This window comes from Ictidomys tridecemlineatus, chromosome 11 (genome assembly GCF_052094955.1).
Source record: "Ictidomys tridecemlineatus isolate mIctTri1 chromosome 11, mIctTri1.hap1, whole genome shotgun sequence".
NCBI lineage: Eukaryota > Metazoa > Chordata > Mammalia > Rodentia > Sciuridae > Ictidomys > Ictidomys tridecemlineatus.
In genome coordinates, this window is record NC_135487.1 from 132,201,796 (window position 1) to 132,219,567 (window position 17,772).

The 17,772-nt window shown below is 48.6% G+C and overlaps 3 non-coding genes across 3 annotated transcripts; 1 reads left to right on the top strand and 2 right to left on the bottom strand.

The window, feature by feature from the left end:
• Nucleotides 1–2,564: 2,564 nt before the first annotated feature.
• LOC144368785 (U1 spliceosomal RNA) lies at nucleotides 2,565–2,727 on the bottom strand. The gene has a single exon (XR_013428365.1). It is a non-coding gene; the product is annotated as a U1 spliceosomal RNA (small nuclear RNA).
• A 2,572-nt stretch (nucleotides 2,728–5,299) lies between these two features.
• Nucleotides 5,300–5,370, top strand: Trnag-ccc (transfer RNA glycine (anticodon CCC)). The gene has a single exon. It is a non-coding gene; the product is annotated as a tRNA-Gly (tRNA).
• Nucleotides 5,371–13,381: 8,011 nt separating this feature from the next.
• On the bottom strand, nucleotides 13,382–13,544 carry LOC120891144 (U1 spliceosomal RNA). Its single transcript, XR_005735563.2, has one exon. It is a non-coding gene; the product is annotated as a U1 spliceosomal RNA (small nuclear RNA).
• Between the last annotated feature and the right edge of the window lie 4,228 nt (nucleotides 13,545–17,772).

Sequence of the window (17,772 nt, forward strand, 5' to 3'; positions counted from 1 at the left end):
TTAAACGAGAGAAAATTCCCAGGTACGATGAAGTCTATGGCTCCTTCTCTATAGCTCCTTTCAGGGCAAACGTACTATAGGTTGAGGGGTCCTCCTGGGACACTCCTGGGAGCAAGAGTCCCTGCTGCTCAGAGAGGAGGACTGCACTCTCCCTCTGAGGGTCTTTGGCCTCCAAAAAGCTCCAGTGATGAAACTGACATTTAAAGAAAATCAGCATGAAACCTTTATATCGCCTCACGGTGTCAGGTTTCAGTCCATGGTCAGCTGAGTCTACTTTTGTTTCTTCTTCCTTTTTAAAATTTTGAGCTGTGGTGAGGCAGAAACTTCACCCCAGAAGGATGGGGCAGAGAAAAGTCTAGGCGAGCACTCTACCGCTGAGACACAATCCCAGCCCACGATCTATTTTTCTGCAGTTTCACCCAAAATACTGTCACTATAAGTTACTTTTGCCTGTTGTTGCAGGGCAGTGTTCCAATGGATGGATGCATCAGTCTGTACCCATTCCTTTCTTGATGGATATTTGAATTGCTTCCAGTTTGGGGACGGTCACAAAAGAATGTATTAAAAGGAAATCATTTTTTTGTGTGTGTATATGTAATGTATAAATTCTGTCTTAAATGTGGTATCCTTCAATACTAACTTACTTTGTTACTTTGTGAATGGATATTTCATTTATAAATGCAAGTTCATTCAGATGTTATGAAAGCCCAAAGCGGAAGTCTATGCACTTTCCTTTATATTTCATAATTATAGATGAAAACTTTATCTTGGATATTGTTTCCTTTTGGCCCATTTTTAATGTAGGCTGCACACATCTAGGTCTATTACCAGATTATCTCATTTGATTTGTTTTAATATTTATTTTTTAGTTATAGGTGGACACATATTTGTATGTGGTGCTGGGGATCCAACCCACTGCCTCACGCCTGATAGGCCAGCACTCTACCTCTGAGCCCCAACCCCAGCCCATCTCATTTGATTGATGCAACAATTGTATGAGTACTTAACATTCTCTTATTCTTATTTTTTTTCCATATGACTCTTGCAAAACTAAGACCAAGGAAACTGCAAGAGCTGACTGTAAGTCAGATAGAAGGCAACTGGTGGCTCCAGGACTGGATAGATGTCCTTCCCAAAGACAGACAACCCCAACGTCTTTGCGGTAACATCAGTGTTTCAGATAGGCCTGGAAACCCCTAGGCCAGCAGTTCCCAGCTGCCATACTGGAGGGCTGCTCTTGGTCAGAAACTCCTCCCTCGGGAATCTGGAACATAAGGTAGTGATCACAGCCTTGAGAACAAGGAAATTCCTTGGACACTCCACTTCCCAAAGTATTCTCCCCTGTATGGTGCTGAAAGTTGACCTGTCGCGGTTCATCTACCTTGTATCCCCAACCCTTTTCATTTGTTGATTGGAGACAGCATCTGGTTCTGTTACCTAGGACCTTGTTGCCCCTGACTTTGAATTTGTGATCCTTCTGCTTCAGCCTCAGGTGTTTACAGGGATTACAGGCATGCAACAAAACACCTGGCAAAATAAATTTCTTCCTTTCTTTCTGGCTTTTTTTTTTTTTTTTTTTTTTTTACTGGCAATTGAACTGAGGGGCACTCCACATCCCCAGCCCTATTTTGTGTGTTATTTAGAGACAGGGTCTCTCCCAGCGCTTGGCTTTTCCTGACACTGGCTTTGAATTCAAGATACTCCTCTGCCTCAGCCTCCTGAGTGCTGGGATTGAAGGAGAAGACAAGACTTCTGAAGGTGAAAAAGAATAACTATTTAAAATTTGTTGTGCCGTTTGAGGAGAGGGGGTATGTAGGAAGGAAGCCTGTATAATTTGACAGTGGAGCACACTAGAGCAGAGTGTGAGAGAACAGTCCTTTTTGTGACAATGAAAGTGATAAGCAAGGGCCTGAGGAAAGGTCTGGGGACCGTAGGGAAATGAGAATCGTGAATGTGAAGAGGCTGGAAAGGATGGGTCGGTGTGATAGCTAAAGTCACTTGAGAACAGATATAGTGTGTGACAGCAAGAGATGAAGCAAGTCAGCAATCACAGGAGAAATGAAGTTTGAGGAAGGGTGATCTACTTAAAAGGCAAGGAGGTGGGATGGAAAACCGCCCTAGTGGCATCCCACTATTAGGGTCCACAACTGTGGTCCTGAGTGCTGTACAAGAGCTCCTATTTTATGCCCCTGGGAGGAGAGCACAGAATTCCGATTCGGGTGGACTCTGAATATAGGAAGAAGATCCCAGGATATGAATCACGGTGGAGCTGTTGCTGCTGCACACATGATGAGCCTGTTCCTTCTACAAGTGGGACCAGGAATGATCCTATCCTAGTCAATGCCTTCTTTCTAACTAAGTAGATGTATGTAAGGGAGTAATAATCTCAATCAAAAACTACAACCTCCCAGAACTGGGCAAGGATGTAGGCCCTTTATGCCAACAAACACAACCCTAGGAGTCAGAACCAGAGTCTGGTGAGAAACACGGAGGTGTAGGCAAGGAACAAAGAAAAGAACTAGAACGGGTTCCATCCTCTCTCTTTAACGGACCTTGAGATAAAGCCGGGAAGAGCGCGAACGCAGTCCCCACTGCCACAAATTATGCAGCCGAGTCTCCCGCATTTGGGGAAATCGCAGGGGTCAGCACCTCCCGAGTGCAATGGAGGAGCCTCGCCCTGGGAAAACCACCTGCGTGATCATGGTGTTTCCGCTGCCAGGTAAGTATGTCTTGCTCGCCTTCCCGCCCACCTCAGCCTCGGGCGCCCTCCACTGTACACACACGGTCACTTAGACCTCACACTCCCGGCTCCTCGGAGCGCTGGCGCAGCGCATCCGCCCCGCCTCGCGCAGCACTCCCGCTGCCTCGGCTCCCGCAGCCGGGGAAAGCCTCCGCGTGCGAGCGGCCGGTGCCCACGCAGCAGCCCCTGCGCTGCCTCATCTGCATACGCCTCGCCCCGTCTGTGACGTCACGAACCGGGCTCCCTGAGGTCCGCCTTCTCCTGCGTGGTCCCTCCCACCTACGGGCGCCCTGGCCTTGAGTGTGGAAAGTGCTGGTTCCGGTCCTGGTCCCCTGCCCCACCCGGCGTCGGGGCGGTGCTCCGAGCCCGGGCCTGGTCTCGGGAACTACGGGGCTCCTCACCCTGGGGCCGGCTGAGGACCCTGTAGCCGCAGGGGCTCGTCCTTGAGCTGCTCCCCCAGCCTGGCCCTCAGGCTTCCTGTGGAAGAGAGCCGAGCCCTGCGACGGGGACCTGGGAAACAACGTAAAGAGGTCTAATGTGCAAGTTACCAGAGTGTGGAACAAAGACTGAAGGACGAGGCCGAAACAGCAGCCAAGCAAGGAAATGACCAATTTGGCAAGAAACAGAGACCTACAGGCTTGAGATGTTGCACAAACACAAATGGAATTTAAAAAAGAAATCAAAAGAACTTTATGACAAGATGCATAGCAATCCAACTTTTAAAAACTAAAGAAACTACCTACAAAGAAAAACAGGATAACAAATTATCTACAGGGTGAAACTAATTCAGATGACAGTGGAGTGCTCATCAGAAAACGTGGAGACAGAATTAAGTGGCACAATGTTTCAAGTATCCAGGAAACAAGGGTCAAGCCAAGCTCCTCCTCAGCAACAAGTACCTTTCAGCAATTGAAAGGAAATCAGAAGATTGTCAGATGGAGGAAACCCAAGGGAACCTGTCACCCACCCTCCTACCATAAAAGAATGGCCCCTAGGAGCTCTCTAAACAGAAAGGAAATAACAGAAGGCAATCTGAGACGTCATAAAGAAAGGAGGAAAATAATCAACACCACATTTCCTTCTCTTGAGGTCCCTGAATTATGTTTAATGGTTTAAGAAAACTTCATACACTGTTTGGCATCGTTCTACATTTATGTCAAGGAAGTGTTTAAAATAATGAGATTTTAACCAGGGAGGGTAAAGACATATAAAAGGCATGTAAGTTTTCTGTAGCTCACTTGAACTGGTAAAATAATGACACTGATGTACTGTGTCTCTCTATATAGACAGAAACCTAAACCTCTATATAAACCAATCTTATCAAAAACACTATGGATACAGCAATGTGTAATTCCGAAATATATTGCAGCCCCCACAGAGAGGCAAGGAAAAGAAAATGCTCCCAGAAAACAAATGAAACGTTACAAACAGAATGTAAACAAAACAAACAAAAAAAAAAGGTAGACCTAAGCCCGCTCAGCGGGGAGCGGCGGCGTGGCGCTGCACCCGGGGACGGGAGCTGGGCCGAGGTGCGCGTGGCCTAGGTCCGACGTCCGGAGACGGGAATGGGTTCCCACCGCAGCCGAGTGAGGAGAAAGGGGAGAGCAGAGGCGAGAACGGGCGGCAAAGGCGACGACCTGCGGCCGCCCCGCAGAGCTGCCGCATATTCCAGCTCCTCGGCGGGGACAGGACGCGGAGGAGCAGCCGCCTCGCGCGGTCCGCCGTAGCGCACCGAGGCTGGCGCTCCGCGGGGTCCGCAGCAGCCTCGGCCGGGATCCCAGCGCGCAGGGCCCTCCGCGGACGTGGCCTCCCTTTTCTTTCCATCCACTCTGACCTCCGCGGCGCTGGGCCACTTACCTGCGGCGCCAGTGCGACACTTGCCTGGGCTCCAGAGTTCTCTGCGGCCTGGGAAAGGAAAGCCTACCGTGCGTATCCCGCCTCGGCCTAGAGGACAGGTTGCAGCGGTCCTTTCCCTGCCCGAGAGGTGACAGGGCCAGTCCTCCCCAAAGCGCAAGCCTCAAAAAGTGAGGCGCTGCCCCTGGATCGTCCCAAGGTGCCAACCAGCTTGTTCTGTTGGGGTTTGCCACCTCAGCGGGGCCTTTCTGAAACCAAATGAGAAGTGAGAAGAGAGATTCAAGGCTGCCTGGATAGTTTAGGTCAACTCTGGCCCATGTCCACTGTCACCTTACTGATCTGTGTGTGGTGCTGCGGCCCGGACCCAGCGCCTCACACGTGCCAGGCACCGCTCTACCACCGAGCCCAGCGCCAGCCATTTTTAGCATTTATTTTGCGAACAGCAAATGACTCCAGTGTAACAGGCTAAAGCGCAGGGATCTTCAGTGCGAGAGCACAGGACTTGGACAAGAAGTAACCATCTCTTAGAGGAAGTGATACAAAATTTCCTGCATCCTCGAAAGTCCAGGGAGCCCCTTTTAAAGTTTTATTGGGGGGAGGGAGGGGGGATCGCTTCATTCAAAGGGCGAAGCAGATCCATTGTAAGGTTCAGAATCGCGTCTCCAAACTTTAACCAGATGGCCCAAAACGTCAATCCTACGTGGTGCATTGGTGGTTCAGTGGTAGAATTCTCGCCTCCCACGCGGGAGACCCGGGTTCGATTCCCGGCCAATGCACGCCTTTTCTTAGCGCCTGAGAGCCTTCCTTTCGCCTTCCCTCCGCTGGTCTCCAGCAACCCTGGTCAGGAAAGACCACAAAGGCCACGACATCAGGGTCACTTCCCCATTGCCACACAGGAAGGGACCTCCGCAGGCACAGGCTGACTATGCAGGGTCGGTTTCCCTGTCCTCCGCTCCCTCACGTCTGTGCTCTGCAAACCCGTGCCACCCATTTTCCTCGCATCTGGAGGGTCGTGCGCACGGATTCACTTCCTGCACTTGGACAGGTCACTTTGGACAGATCACTGGGCCCCTTCTCCGTGCAGAAGGGGATCCGGAAGGGAACACCCGATGGCAGTGCCACCGGACCGTGCGCTTAGGACCCGCGGGAGGCGCGGGAGGCGCGGAGCCCAGACCCACTCGCTCCGCGGGTTCTGCGCGTGGCCGCGGCCGGCGGACACCGCCCCTCGTGCCTGGTGGTCCCGGTCAGAGTTCGATGCGTCATCACTATTGGCAATGGCTCTCAGCATCTGGGGAAATTCAGGGTGGCCCCTGAGCGCGGCGAAGGAGACGCCCTTCTAAGCCTCCTGCTTTCGCCCGCCGACGGGCACCGTCTTCTGCGCAGAGTTTGGATCCCCTGCGGCTCTGCAGCCGGCCCCGACCCAGGACCTCGGGCCGCGGGGGATTGGAGGAGGAGCCAAGGGACCAGGCCTGTTTTCACCGGCTCTTCGCCTGCACAAGCCTGTGTGGGTCGCAGCCAGTCCAAGTGCTGCCCACTCCAGCGCACTGGCCAAGGGCCACCGGTCCTTTACTCTCTTGAAAGGGCCTCGGGAAGAGCTTGGAGGGAGACGCCAGGACAACAGAACTGAGAAGAATTGGCTCCAGTCTGCGGGGAAGCTCTCCTGCCCTCCTCCTCCTGCCCCCCCTCCTCCTCCTCCTGCCCCCCCTGCCCCCCACCCTCCTCCTCCTCCTCCTCCTGCCACAGCCGCCCCCCATCCTCCTACCATGCTCCTCCTGCCCCCACCCTCCTCCTCCTCCTCCTCCTGCCACAGCCCCCCTCCTCCTCCTCCCCTGCTCCTCCTGCCCCTGATCCTTCTCCTCCTCTTCCTCCTTCCCTGGTTCCCCCTCTCCCTCCTCCTCCTCCCCTCTTTCTCCCTCTTCTCCTGTACATTCTCCTCCCCCTCCTATAAAGTCCTGAAGGCTCCGTTTCCTTCTTGCTCCTATACTCCCTCCAGGGTTGATTCGAAGAGCTGGGCAGCAATCCAGATTAATACAACACCCCGGGTCATTTATTGGTTTTGGTACTGAACTAGAACTAGCCTCATAAAATAGTTAAGTTGTCTCTTGGTTTATATTTTTTGGAAGAAATTGTACAGGGAATTAGTATCACACGCACACACAGGTCTCGGTCTCTCTCTCTCTCTCTCTCTCTCTCTCTCTCTCTCTCTCACTATCTCTCTATCTCTATCTCTCTCTCCCCTGTCCTATTTAGTAGAATTAATAAAATTTTTTTTAAAAACTACCTAGACTTGGTGCTTTGTTTACCAAGCTTTTGAGTTGTTGATTCCAGTTTTAAATAGGTGAAGACTTAAGTAGACTATGTCTCCTTTTCTATATACTGCTTTGATTCTATTGATAAATTTCCATAGATTGTATTTATATTGTTAATCTAAAATATTTAATTTCTATTGAAATATTATTTTGATGCATCTGTTATACTTATGTATGTTGTTAATCACCCAATTTGGGGTCTCCAGCTGTCTTTCTGTTAGTGATTGCTTGTTGAGCGCCATTGTGTATGGTTTTCCTTCCTTTAACTTGGTTGAGATATGTTTTATAGGCCATTTAGGGCCTATCATGGTTGGGAATGAAAGAAGTAATCTCTAAACCTCAGGTGGATCCTATCACCTGGTGGCACTTCTAGTTTAACCTTACCCTCTTTGACTTTCTACCTGCTGGATCTGTCTATTACAGTTTGAGAGAGGCTGAAGTCTCCAACTAGAGTGTGCATTTGTCTCTATCTCCTTGCAGTTCTTTCAGGTTCTGCCTGACACATTCTGTCACTCTCCTGTTAGGGACACGCTTATTAAGGATTGTTATATTTATCTTCTTGGGGAACTGACCTCCTTATTGTAATATAATATCCTTCTTTACCCCCAATGATTTTCTTTATCTTGAAGTTTTCTCTACCTGAAACTAACATAGCTACAAATGTTATGTTTCAATCAATATTGGCCTAGTATATCTCTCTCTCTCCACCTTTTTACTTGTAATTTATCTGTTAAGGGAATGTTGCTTGCTGGGCACGGTGGCCCATGCCTTAGTCCTGTAGTCCAAGCTCCACTGTAGGCTCAGGCAGGAGGATTGCTTGATCCCAGGGGTTTGGAGCCACACTGGACAACGTAGTGACAACCTATCTCTTAACACATTTTTAACAAGTCGGTTTCTGTTTTGGAAGTTGCTCTGTATGCCGGAAGGTTCCATTGTGATTAGAGCAAGAAAATTCAAGATGAATCACAAAAGGAATTTTTCTTCAATGAGTCTCACGTGGTGATTTATGAATTCCTCACTGAGACAGAGAGTAACCAACCATAATGAATTTCTGATCAATGAGAGTCAGGAGGAAAGGAGGAATTGTTTTCACAAAGTTGTTTTGTTCACATGCTATTATTAGGGTGAAGGCCTGGAGCTTTGCCTTCTTACATGAGCAAGCCAAAGCCACGAAATGGAGCTTGAGCCCTCCCAGCCAGAAACTGCCAACTCATCTCTAGGCAGCTTCCTGGGAAACCAACCAAACCTGTTTCTTTCTTCTGCTTCCCATGAACATTTGTCACCTTTCCTTTGTTTCCACTCCCTGCAGAGCCCTAAGTTGTTTACAGTCAGCCCCATTTTTGAAGCACTCAATGTTCAAATAAGCTCTTTAAACTGTTTATTGATGCACTAGAGTTATCCCTGGTAGAGAGGTTCATTAGGGCACATTTGTACCTGCACATAACGCCATCCATCTCACTCCCCAGTACCTTTCTTTTACTTCTCCTGCTCTTTAAATTATAATGTGCTCAGGTTTCTTTCTAACATCTGAGGCCAGAGGAGCTTTCCTGCAATGCATACAGATTATTTTCAGATGCCTTATCAATTTTTATTGACTATATTTGAACCTATTTAATATTGCAGTGTTTTGTTCACATAAACACTGTATAAAACGTAAGGGAACTTGGGTACACATACCCTGGAATGAGTGCTCTTGGGTTCCTTTACATTAGGGGATTTTTAAAAACTATCCAGCTTGTAAAAATAAGTAAATTTAATAAAAATAAAATAAAAACCATCCAACAGAAGGGTGTTTGTTTGTTGGTTTGGGGCAGAGTGGTACTGGAGATTGAACACTCAGGGGCACTCCACCACTGAGCCACAACTTCAGCCCTATTTTGAATTTTATTTAGAGACAGGATCTCACCGAGTTGCTTAGCTTTTTGCAGAAGCTGGCTTTGAACTCACTACCCTCCTGTCTCAGCCTGCCCATCTGCCTGGATTGCAGGTGTGGGCCACCATGCCCAGCCCAACTGTAGGGTCCTGATACAGACACTGGAATGGAGTCAGCTTGGCCAACTCTCAGGAAAACAACGTGTCTTAAGTGTCAGAGCCTTGCTCCCTGGTCAGGCCATGTATGGTGGATTTTGAGTGACAGGCAGGTGAGTAGGGTCTGGTTTGAGTATCAATATAAATATTAAACATGTTTGATTGCTTTTTATTTTAATTCAACAAACATTCATTGTAAAAAAAAAAAAAACAACCCATATTCCCCTCATCTTACAAATACACAAACAATCCCAAACATACATCAAAGAGTTTTCCAGCACCCCCAATCTTGCATTGGTGACACATCTTTATCACAAGGTGGTTCAGGTGAAGTGTAGTACGTACTATGTGTCCAAGGATCTCAGGAGTCCCAAGTGTCACCCTGACAATCACGGGGTCATGGTTGGTCCAGAGAGTTGTATAAAGGCCAAGAAAAGGAAAATAATATGATGGTTTGCATAAAATGTCACCTCAGGATGAGAAACTGGTGAACTAAGGGAGCGAATGTGGCCCATGTTGGAAACTTGGGGGGAAGGTATCTTCTTCTGCTCTGAGCCAAAAAGTGACTTTATCACATTTTCTGGGTGGAAGTGAGATCCTTGGGTTAGTCAGTAGTTTCGCTGGATGTCGTTACACACCTCTGATGATGTTTCAGTGTTCCCTGCGAGTGTGTGCAGGGAGTCAGTGTGCGCACTCTGTATTCTGAATCCTGCAACCTGACTTCAAGTCTGGGTGGGACGTTTTGTCTAGCTTGGATAAAGTTCATTTTCTGGATTTCTGCTTCCACATCCTGATTTTTGGTCCAGGGAAGAAAGCTGCTCTGAGCAAGTGCCGCAGTCCGGCTGCAGCAGAATAACCGGGGGGTGACGAATAACTTCTGTAGATTGATACAGCAGGAATAGGAGCCATTTATTGTAGGACAACAGAGCTATTTATACATTTTGCACAGCTTATCTTAATTAGCATAAACTAGATACATCAGTCAACCAATAAGGAATCTCCACACTTAATGGCTCACTTTTGTTACTTCTCAAACCACTCCCTCTGGCATTTTGCCAGGCACCATCCAGACTTGTTTACGAACTCTAACATTCCCCTGGCAAAATACCACCTGATATTTTGACTTGTCTACAGACCTTAACAAGCAAGGTCTCCACCAGATCCCCACTGTTCCTCTTGGTCCCCAGTCATAGTGCTAGGTATCTGTCAACTGCTTTGATAGCTCCTCAAGATTTAGAGTCCCTGTTGCCAGGATCTGGGAAAGGCCATGTCCACAGGGGATTGGACATATCGAATTTGGGTGACTAAACCATCCTCAGATATCTCCCTATCCCTGCCACCAAGGTACCCAGAGAGCCAACAAGGACGCCTACTCATCCCTGCCAAACCCAGTCCTCTTGTGAACCGCAGGGTAGAAGATCTCTTGCACTGAAAATGTGGTGGCCACCAAATCCTCTGCCCTGGACACCTTGTAATCTCACCATCTTTTGGGTAAATTGTTCATTGGAGAAGTTGTGATGGCATCAGAAGGTGTGATTGTGTCCTACATGGGAGGTATAGTTTTCCAAGTCCTGTATTTTGGGCGGAGAGCTTATTGAATTCTGGGTGGTCATTGATTTTTTTCCCACTTGTTCTTTTTAGTCATTCATGACAGTAGAGCACAACTTGACCTATTTATCCAAACCTGCAGTGCCTCTTACTCTCATTAGCATCCCAGTCTGATGGCTATACATGCTGTGGAGAGTCACTGTGATGTATTCATATTGTACATAGGAAAGTTATATCAGGTTCATTCCACTATCTTTTGATTGTTTATATTCAGAATTTCTAGCTCTGACGTCCCCATCATGGACACGGAAGGCCATGGTGACAGCTGCTGTGGAAGTGACTCCAGGAAATCTCAGAAAAAGTGATGTTCCATTCACTTCCATGGAGCACACTAAATCTACTCTTTTTGTGATGTTTTGGGATCCACGTTGTCGAATGTCTCATTAATCTCTTTTATTGCATGGTTGTGTTCCACTGGCTGGATGCATCACAGTGTAACCATTAGTTCTCTATGAACATTTAAGTTACTTCCAGCAACTCTCTTTCTCTTTCTCTCTCTCTCTCTCTCTCTCTCTCTCTCTCTCTCTCTCTCTCTCTCACACACACACACACACACACACACACACACACAAGCCATGTATTAATAATAAATCCTGTTTGTGGGCATGAGTGTTTTGTAAACTCCATTTTAAATTCCTTATTCTTTAATACTGTGAATGAATATTACATTCAGAAATACAAACTCATTCAAATGTTGTGAAAGGAAAGTGACCATGACACTCGGAACAACCAGGAGGTCTTTATTGTGGTGGTGTCTGATTGACAGGAGAGAGAGAGAGAGAAAGAAAGAAAGAAAGGGGGAGAGGGAGCGGGGCAGGGGTCAGATGTGGATTTCCATTGCATTAGACGGGTGGGGCTGAGTGTTCACCCTTGAGTGGGGCTGAGTGTTCAGCTCTGAGTGGGGCTGAGTGTTCACTATTGAGTGGGAGCTGAGTGCTCACCCTTGAGTGGGGCTGAGTGTTCACTATTGAGTGGGAGCTGAGTGCTCACCCTTGAGTGGGAGCTGAGTGTTCAGCTCTGAGTGGGAGCTGAGTGTTCACCCTTGAGTGGGGCTGAGTGTTCACCATTGAGTGGGAGCTGAGTGCTCATCCTTGAGTGGGAGCTGAGTGTTCAGCTCTGAGTGGGGCTGAGTGTTCACCCTTTAGTGGGGTTGAGTGTTCACCCCTGAGTGGGGCTGAGTGTTCACCCTTTAGTGGGGCTGAGTGTTCACCCCTGAGTGGGGCTGAGTGCTCACCCTTGAGTGGGGATGAGTGCTCAGGCTTGAGGCAAACAAGCGATAAGGAAGCAGACAGATGGGGGTCCAGTGTCCAGCCCACTCTGCAGCTAACAAGAAGCCTATGCACTTTTCTTTTGTATTTCATAATTAAGGGGAGAGAACTTAGCTTGGAGGTTGTTTCCTGCCAGCCTAGGTTTAATGCAGGCTGCACTAGATTATCACATTTGAGTCATGCAGCAAATCCACGAAGTACTTAATATTCTTTTTTCATAAGACATTTGGAAAATTGAGGCATAGCACATTCATAGAGCCAGCCCATGGGCCATTGGCGGATCCAGGACCAAAAGAATGAGCTTCCCAAAGGGAGACAAAACAATGCTTTTGTAGTAATGTCAGTCTGTCTGACAGTATCCTAGTGAGGCAGGAGTAAGGGTTAAAAGGGCAGGTAGGAGAGTTGGACTCCTTCAAGGTCAGGTTTTTATTCAGCAGGGCTGAGAAACTAGGGACACAAGGCAGGCTTCATCCAGGCCAGGCCTACTTCGGGGTTAGCAGAGAAAAGTGAAACAAAAACAAACTAACTGGTAAGACACCTGCTGTCTGGTTCCTAGACCCCCATCACAAAGGGACTCACAGTAACCTGACTGGATCAAAGAACAGGTGAGGAGGCCATGGACACGGAATGCCTTACTCAGGATTGGGTGGGGGCTAGCTCAAATAGCTCGTGTAGATTCACGTAAACCACTAGATAATAGCCATTTTCTGGTATGCCTCTCTTGGGACCCCCCTCCCTTTGTGAGCTCCATCTTCTTTCTACTACTCGAATAAATCCTGTTTCTTTGCTGTCACCCCCCCCCAAAAGTGGATTTCATTTTTCAAATTCCTAAGACTCTAGGGAACCCAATCCCACACTCGGTGCTACTCGCGCCATTTCCAGCGGCTTCATTGGAAGGCTGCTATTGTTCAGAAGCTTCTCCATCAAGGATCTAGAGCCTTAGTAATGAAAAGAGCCTTGAGAAACGGAAATTCCTAGACACTTTAAAAGTCAAGTATTCTCAGTAAGGGGCTAAAAGTTGACCTGTCGTGGTCCACGAATCTTATATGAGGAAGGAAACCTCCACGCGGAGAGGAGTAGAGAAGGCTTTTCATCAAAGTAGATCAGTCTGTAGAACTCCAGAGCTGTACTTGTAGTGTTCTGAATACTCCGCAGGTAAGGGAATCGGCCTCAGAGGTACCTAACACAGGGGGACCAGTGTGGTAGAGACCGCGCCTTTGAAGTGTGTCCTTCACTGGGCAGGTAATTTGTACTCGATAGAAGTAGAAAAATCAGTCTACACACCATCAGTCATTTACAAGACAGAACGACCACCGACAGCAGCCAGCATAGAGCACTGGGGATTTTCTTGAGAAAAGTTGATCAACTCAGACGCATCGCCACCTTCAGTAAACGGAGGGAAAGGTAGAAGTGTAGAAACCTGGGAGCAGACAACTATTCGTTTCGGTAGGGAAAACTGCGTTAGAAACCGAACGATAGCAGGGAAGCGCTCTTCTGTACTAAAATGGAAAGAAAAGCTGCACCGTGTGCAACGCCTCAGGAGCTCAGGTCTAGTTTTAGCCAACGGAAACACGACAGGGAGAGCGCGAACGCAGTCCCCACTACCACAAATTATGCAGTCGAGTTTCCCACATTTGGGGAAATCGCAGGGGTCAGCACCTCCGCAGTGCAATGGAGAAGCCTCGCCCTGGGAAAACCACCTTCGTGATCATGGTGTCTCCCCTGCCAGGTAAGTATGACTCGCTCGCCTGCCCTCGCTGCACAGCCTCATGGCCCTCCACTCTACACACACGGTCACTTCACACCCGCAATCCCGGGCCTCCTTAGTCCTCACGCACAGCGAGTGGACCCTCTTGTGAGTCGTGGGCCTGCTCCCACCGCACACCAGATGGATGGCCTTTCTGCTGCAGGTGCCGGCTCTGCCGCCCCCGCGCCCCCTTATCTACATACGCCCGCCCCCGTGAGGACGTCACAGAGTAGCCCCGCCCCGGACCTGCGCCTCGCCTTGGGTGGGTCCGCCGCTCCCTGCCCTAAGCGGTCCACTCGCCCAACTGCGCCCCCGCAGCCGCCGCGGGCAGTGCGCGGTCGCTCCCTCCTTAATCGCGTCGCGCCGGGGTTTCGGGCGGGGCGCGGAGCCCCTTCTCCCGGAACGTGGGTTCGCTGTAATAGAACTTCTCTCCCCAACCCCGACCTGCGCCCGAGGATGTGAAGGACCAGCGGCTCCCTGGCACCGCCCCTCCTCGGTGACCCTTTGTCTCTTCCCGGAGGGCCCGGGTCCTGTGTGGCCCAGGACGAGGAAGTCCACTCGCGTCGGACAGGACGTCCCCTGGGCAGTGGAAACGTGGAAAGGCCAAGAAGGAAAACGAGGCGGTGCCGCAGTCCCCGCTCAGCAGGGGAACTGGCCACCGGGGCAGGGACCGCGGCTTAGAGGGAGACCTGGAGGCCCTCCGAGGGGCCCCACAGAGGACCCGGCACCAGCCCTGTCGGCCGACCCTCCTGCGCTGAGAAGGCGGCGGCCACCACCCCCGAGAAAGCCCGGGGCGCTCTGGGCACGACGCGTCAGCTCCGCCGGGGGAGCGCCTCGCACTCGGAGGGTGGACGGCTGGGCCTTTGCTCCGAGGCCTGTGCTCTATCCAGAGGCTGCTTTTATTCCAGGCGGTCACTGGTCGGCACCGGTGTCCCGGTGGACATCCAAGGTCGCGGTGACAGCCGCTGTGGAGGTGACTCCGGGAAGTCTCACTCAGATTCTGAGTTGGCATAAAGCGGGACCCCTCCAGCGAGCGGTGGCGTGGAAGTCCTCGCCCGCGGTCTCCAGGCCTCTGTGCGCAGCCGCTGGGCTCCAGGGAGAGGATGCGTCCGGCCATGCAGGGTGGGAAGGCGACTGACTTCCTTCTCGCTGGCAGAGGAGCCTGGAGCCTGGCGGACCCCATCACTGCGCAGAGCCTTCTCCAGGTGGAGACACGAGGTTTCTAAGGCTCCCAATCCTCAGCTCCCTTGAGGAGGAAGCCCACCCTACATTGAGGGGTTTCCTGCAAGCAGGTCACTGCTGGGCAGAGAGGAGGACTGTACTCTCCCTTTGAAATCCCCTGCCTTCGAGAAGTGATGAAACTTAAATAAAATCATCGTGTTAGTCAGCTTTTAGGATCTGTGATGGTTTCAGACCGTGGTCAGTGGATTTTTTTTTTTTTAACCTGAAGAAGGCAGAAAAATTGCTGCAGAAAGGTGAGGCAGAGAAAAGTTGCTCACCCTCTGGCAAATAGAAACAGGAAATTGTCAAGGACATAGTCCCCAAGGGCATGCCATCAAGGACTCCCTCCCTTCTACTAGGTGCCACCTTCTACAGGTTCCACCACTCCCAATAATGCCCTTAAATGATGAATCCATCCATGGATCCATCCACAGAAGTTAGAGCCCTGGCAATGCAGTCACTTCCCCCAAATTGGTTCACCTCTGAACACCACTGCTTTGGGGGGCCAAGCCTTCAACACATGAGCCTTTGGGGACGTTCCAGATGCCAACTAACGATCGGTTTTTATCACGTCCTATGTTAGTGCGCTGTTCCATCCACAGAGCCAGAGCTGACGCCCAGTGAGTAGGTGCAGAGGACCTCGTCGCGTCCACAGCCCACGAACTGTACACCAGAGCCCATCGTTTGACCCCTACAACAAGTCAGTGGCCTCAGATTCCTCATTTCACATATGAGAAAACAGACAAAGACGTTCAGTAATCTAACCAGGCCACTCAGACCACCGTCAAGAATTCAAACTAGGAATTTGAACCTGAGGCAGCCTGCTCCAAAAGACATGTTCAGAACCACTGTGTGGGTACTGCTCCGGAGAAAAGAGAAATGATCTTGAAAAGAAACGGAACTATGCATGTTATTCCCTTTGTATAAACACCAAAAGAAGAATCATAAGACAGGAATAAAATTTCCCAAATATGCTCAAGGTCCACCTTCCTCCCTACAAATGACTAATTCTTATCCCAGTTACTGCTCCTCAAAAGTCTTCAACCTGGGGCTGCGGTGGTGGCTCAGCAGAGAGCGCTCACCTCACAGGGGCGAGACCCTGGGTTCCATCCTCAGCACCACATAAAAATAAATGAGTGAAGTAAAGGTATGGTGTCCAACTACAATTAAAAATAAAATCTTAAAATTCTTTCCAGAACTGTTTTCCCTCCTCTTTACACATTCCTCTCACCTGCAACACTCCTCCCATAACTATTCTGTTCTTTCATTTATGGGTCATTCATATTTTTAAACTTTTTTTTAGTTGTAGATGGACCCAATATCTTTATTTTTATGTGGTGCTGAGGTTCGAACCCAGTGCCTCAGGTTTGTGAGGCAAGTGCTCTACCACTGAGCTACAACCCCAGCCTTATGGATCATTCATTTTTAAATTTTAAAAATATGTAAATTTATTAAAGAAGACAACAATGTGGGCTGGGGTTGTGGCTCAGTGATGGAGCACTTGCTTAGCATGTGTGAGGCCCTGGGTTCAATCCTCAGCACCACATAAAAGTAAAGAAATAAAATAAAGGTATTGTGTCCATCTACAACTAATATGTGTGTGTGTATAATAACCACATATCCATATCCCCACCATTAACTACTGTTATGTTAACATCTTTATATGTTTCTCTTTCTCTTCCAATCTTTTTTTTTTTTTTTTAAGTACTGGGGTTTGAACTCAGGGGCACTCAACCACTGACCCACATCCCCAGTCCTTTTTTCATTATATTTAGAGACAGTGTTGCCTAGTACCTGGCTAAATTGCTGAGGCTGCCTTTGAACTTGCAATCCTCCTGCCTCACCCTCCGGAGGCCAGACACTGGGATTACAGGCCTGAATCACTGCACCCAGATTTCTTTCACTTGTTTTTTTTTTTTTTTCTTTTGTCTTTCCTCCTCCTCCTCCTCCTCCTCCTCCTCCTTCTCCTCCTCCTGTTGACAGATCTTTATTTATATGTGGTGCTAAGAATGGAACCCAGTGCCTCACACATGCCAGGCAAGTGTGCTACCGCCGAACCCCAGCCCGGCCCCTCATTCACTTCTTGAAGAACATTTGAATTGCTTCCAGTTTGGGGACTATCACAAAGAAAGCTATTAACAAGAAATCCTTTTTGTGGACAAGTTTTATAAATCCCATTTTAAATTTATTTTTAATGCTAACTTAGTTTGTAAATGGATATTTTATTCATAAACACAAAATTCATTTGAATATTATGAAACCCCAAGGTGGAAGTCTATTCACTTTTCTTTCTCTTTGATTTTTAAATTTTGTTCATTTTAGTTATGCATGACAGTATTTTGTCAGTATGTATTTTGATATATTATACATACATGGAGTATAACTTTCCATTCTTGTGGTTGCATGTGATGTGGGGTTTCACTGGTCCTGTATTCATATATGAACATAGGAAAGTTATGACCAATTCATTCTGCTCTCTTTTCTATTCCTAGTCCCCCTTCACTTCCCCCACCTACCCCTGTCCAATCCAGTGAACCTCCACTCCTCTCCCAACCCACCCTGCCTATTGTGAGTCAGCATCTGCATATAAGATGTTTTTGGTGGGGTTGACTTATTTCACTTAGCACGATAGCCTCCAGTTTTATCAGCAAATGCCATAATTTCATTCTTCTTTAAAACTGAGTAATAGTCCATTGTGTATATGTATCACATTTTCTTTATTGATTCATCTCTTTAAAGGCACCTAGGTTGGTTCCATAGCTGTTGTGAACTGAACTGAGCTGCTATGAAGATTGATGTGGCTGCATTACTATAATAGGCTGATTTTAAGTCCTTTGGGTATATGCAGAGGAGTGGGATAGCAATGTCAAATAGTGATTCCATTCCATGTTTTCTGAGGAAGCTCCATACTGCTTTCCAGAGCCCTTGAACCAATTTGCAGTCCCACCAGCAGTGTATGAATGTACCTTTTCCCCCACACCCTCGCCAACACTTATT